We start from the raw sequence: 4,890 nt of genomic DNA, 5'->3' as shown, positions 1-4,890 counted from the left end.
TTAGTTATTTTTTTATTTATTAGCTTGGAACTTTGTAGATATAATTAATAATGCTTTGCAAACATCTCCGTGTGAAGGTTTGATGATTCTGTTGAGTTTATCTAGAATAATACTAAAGTGTCCAATGCCCATTTCACTTAGGAATATTAAGCCTTTTCAGAGCCGGCCTTGTCATCACAACTCCTCCTATATGATTTATTGTATCTACATAAAGCTTGGTGCATTGTGAGATCTTGATATGCAGATGTGCGGTGGGGTACTTCTAGTATGTTCCATTCGGTTGATTGTTTTAGAGTTATGACTGAAGCTTGCCTCTGTAAGCTTTTGTTATGTCTAGATCATAACTTGTCATCGCCAATCAAATGTTATGTTTTATCATTATCCATATGACAGTTGGGACATTGTTATGTATGCTTATGAAGTGGGATATTCTAGTCGATTGAGGTTTCTAGAGTTATGCCCTATTGAAGTTTGAAAATATTTGCCCAGTTGAAACTCAACCTATAATTATCAAATTTTTCTCAAATATGTTTATTATTTTTTTCCATATCATATATATAGGGAACTTATTATATTGTCAGATTCTGATATGGGTATTTGTATTTATGTAAGATGTTCACATCAAATTAAGCACTAAATAGTACAAATGTATTAAATCAGTAGAACAGTTTGGCATACACATAGCTTGTATACTGTAATAAAACCAAAAAGCTGTATCATATCATTCGTTATATAGTCTGTAATGCTCTTCAACTTTGTACTTGTTTGGCTTTATAACTATTTCCAACTGAGCTTCACTGATCAGTCTTATTTACCCCAGGCATAGATTACCTTAGCCGTATTTGGCACAACTTTTTTGAATTTTGGATCCTCATTGCTCTTCAACGTTGTACATCTTTTGGCTTTCTAAATATTTTGATATGAGCATCACTGATGCGTCTTATGTAGACGAAACGTGCGTCTGGCGTATTAAATTATAACCCTGGTACTTTTGATAACTTTTTACAACAACTGGGTCGATGCCACTGCTGGTGGACGTTTCGTCCTCGAGGGTATCACCAGCCCAGTAGTCAGCACTTCGGTATTGACATGAATATCAATATATGGTCATTTTTATAGATTTCCTGTTTACAAAACATTGAATTTTTTAAAACCTAAGGACTTTCATATCCCAGGCATAGATTACCTTTGTCGTATTTGTCAAAACTTTTAGGATTTTTTGTTCTTTAATGCTCTTCAACTTTGTACTTGTTTGGCTTTATAACTATTTTGAACTGAGCGTCACTGATAAGTCTTATGTAGACGAAACGCGCGTTTGGCGTATTAAAAAGTAAAATCACAAATACTAACTCAGGGGAAAATCTAATCGGAAAGTCAATAATTACATGGCAAAATCAAATGCCAAAACACATCAAAAACGAATGAACAAGAACTGTCATATTCCTGAATTGGTACAGGCATTTTGAAATATAAAAAATGGTGGATTAAACCTGGTTTTAAATTGTTAAACCTCTCACTTTGATGACAGTCTCGTCAAATTCCGTTATATTTACAATGATGTGTGAACTAAACAGACATAATAGATAAAATAGTCACAATATGGGTACAGCAGTCATCAATTTTAAAAGGAACAATTTGAAAGAACAAAAAAACATTCATTGATTCGCGTGTCTGACGTCGGAACATTTTATAATTCACATATATTAGTCGTTCAATGTATATACAAACAATTTTAAAATTTTAAATTATAATCCTGGTACGGGTACCTTTGATTACTAATTGCAACTATCACTGCATTTGTAGAAATATGTATATTTTTAGATGCATATTTTTTTTTAGCTAATTGATCATTAAAAAGTAAAATCACAAAATTACCGAACTCCGAGGAAAATTCAAAATGGAAATTCCCATTTCAAATGGCAAAATCTAAAGCTTAAACACTTCAAACGAATGAATAACAAATGTCATATTCCAGTTTTGGTACAGGTTTGTAAATAAATAAGAATCGAATATGGAAGGCTTTTGATCGTGTGTTATTTGTAGTTGCAAGGACATCCCTTTATATGCCGTATGTGAAATGATTTGGAAAAGTAGTAAGAAAGGACATATTTTGTCTTTTTCCAACATTTTTTTTTGGAAAGCACAAACAGGGGGAGGGTTGACATCTCATAAACATGTTTAACCCCGCCGCAATTTTGCGCCTGTCCTAAGTCAGGAGCCTCTGGCCTTTGTTAGTCTTGTATGATTTTAAATTTTAGTTTCTTGTGTATAATTCGGAGTTTAGTATGACGTCCATTATCACTGTGACGGCGTGCACAAAGTTGACGGCAACTGTAAAATGCGCTTTTTCAATAGCTTTAAACATATAATATTTATATGTATTTTTAATATTTTTTGAAGAAGAATTTTTTTTCATGATAAAATGATGAATGCATGCCATAAGAATCCACATTACTAGTAAGGTAAATTAATATTTAATCTATAAAGCATGAAACGGACATATAGAAAACGGCAAAAAATCGGTGTAACTTGTAACATTAAATTAGCATAAAATAGAGTTTTTGACCTAAAACTTATACAAATTTAACATTGTATCCCACATTTTCGTATAATAGAATTGTTCAGATTCGGACTCTGACATTATATGAAATTTACCGCAAAAAAATCAAAAACGACCATAGTAGATAAGTTTGGAATGATCTTCGTTATGTGTAAGAAGTAGTAATTTGGAAGGACTAATAATCAAAATGGAAGAATCGGTAAGAAAAAATATGTTATTGCTATCTTTTTATTTCCAAAATAACTTGGTATTCGAAATGTGCAAAACCAGAGGTTTAATAAAATCTGCAACATATGAATGATTCGATAGTCCAGACTGAACACCTGATTTTTTTTAAATGTCCAGCTATTATGTTACAATCTAAAGAAATGGCGTTTTGACGCTGTTTTCTGAAAAGGATCCACGACATCGTCGCTAATTATTTCCATTATACTGCTCGTAGCAAATATTTATTTATATTTTCAAAATGTGCATTTGCTGCACTTTCTTGTTCGAAAAAAAAAAGAAATATGTTGAACGTGAATGTTTAGGATTATGTGGTAAACTAAGTGTCCAGTGTTTTTGTTACGCTTACGTTTTCTGAGGGAAAATACCGACGTCGTAAATGGTTTTTGTAATTTGAAGACGTTACATTTGTAGACTCAGCTTTGTGCACGCCGTCTGTACTATTATGCATATTTTAGGAGCCAGCTGAAGGACACCTACGGGTGCGGGAATTCTTGCTGCATTGAAGACCCATTGGTTGCCTTCGGCTGTTGTTTGCTCTATGGTCGGGTGGTTGTCGCTTTGACATATTCACCATTTCCTTTCTCAATTTTACAATTAAATATCTGAACACACTGATTACAATAAAGTCTGCACAGCTGACAACTTTTGGATATGTTTACGTTACAATGAGACGAACAATAACCCGATTGGAATCCTTTCTGCTGAGTCTTACTATACTCAACAGTCAAAGCAAGCCATATAACAGACACAATTTAACTTAACAAACCTAGTTTGAAAACACGGTTATATGTTATATGACGATTTCTATATTACCGATTCAGTGAACGGTTGTCTTGATTATATCTTAGTGTGTTTTGTCGTTTAAAAAATCTTGTCAATGTCCGTAGCAAAAGTCATTTATTCTGTAAGAATAAACCATGATTCTGAATTGGTGACATTGGTTTGATACTTGTCTCTTGTTACATACAGACTCAAATATGTTGTTGTCGTACTGCAAATGTCTTAAGATGTCTGGTTGATGCAAATAAATTCACCCAAACCAAGGAGAGAAAAGCATAGTAGTATGTGATATAAAAGTGTGTGATATAAAAGTGTGTGATATAAAAGTATGTGATATAAAAAATGTGAAATAAAAGTATGTAATTGGCTATTGAGTTCAAACAGTAGGGAAATTATTTAAATTTCTATACCTAAGCACACGTGGAGCAGACAAACAAACAATTAGTAATAAAATGTTCAAAATGTTCAGTAAAATCACAAAAACACTGAACTCAGAGGAAAATACAATCGAAAAGTCAATAATCACATGGCAACTAACATAACTAAGAAACTAACAAAATTAGATAGATAGATATCGATTACGTGCAATTGGATATATTTATAGGTCTGTTTGATTTGATGTTATTTAAAGTTCATGAGTGAATAAATGCGGATTGGATTGAGGTTGACTGATTATTCAATTCGAGTCTATCAATTTATACATGTACACCAGCGATGTTTATGAGCTAATTATTTTTGACAAATTTGGACCATTCTGACTGCTTATATGTAACGAAATATTATTTCAAAATCCCGTTTTTACTATAAACTTGAAACATTTTTTGTATGCAGAATGAAGGTTACAGTCTTAGTCAATATATATGTGAACAGTGTGAATGGACAAAAAATACAGTATCAACTGAGCATACCTTCGGCCAAACTGATGATAAACCAGGTGTAGAAAAATATGAAATAAGTTTACATAGTGATGTAAATTAATTTTTGAGATTTTTTTTTATTTTGTATTCACTGCACGATAAAAGACCACCTAAAAGATCTAGTGGCCCTGCGAACAGTATGTTAATTTAAATATGTTCCTGAGTGGCCTTAGGTTTTAAAAATAACTAAAAGGTAAACGGGCATATCACACATTCAAATTCATTTCTGAATAGTAAAAAAAATGAAAGTACTGCAGTTAACTGTGAATGTAGAATTTTTTGCAATGTTAGAAAGTGGTAAAAATTCTAAAAGGCTCTCATGGCTAGGAAATACTACCGTGCCACCTTAAGACGGATATTTGTCAACTGTTCTCCGAAGTTGACGTAGAATTATTACTATATTTC

The sequence above is a fragment of the Mytilus trossulus genome, chromosome 2, assembly GCF_036588685.1.
Source record: "Mytilus trossulus isolate FHL-02 chromosome 2, PNRI_Mtr1.1.1.hap1, whole genome shotgun sequence".
Taxonomy (NCBI): domain Eukaryota; kingdom Metazoa; phylum Mollusca; class Bivalvia; order Mytilida; family Mytilidae; genus Mytilus; species Mytilus trossulus.
The sequence above is the reverse complement of the archived record's forward strand: the minus strand, read 5'-3'. Positions refer to the sequence as shown.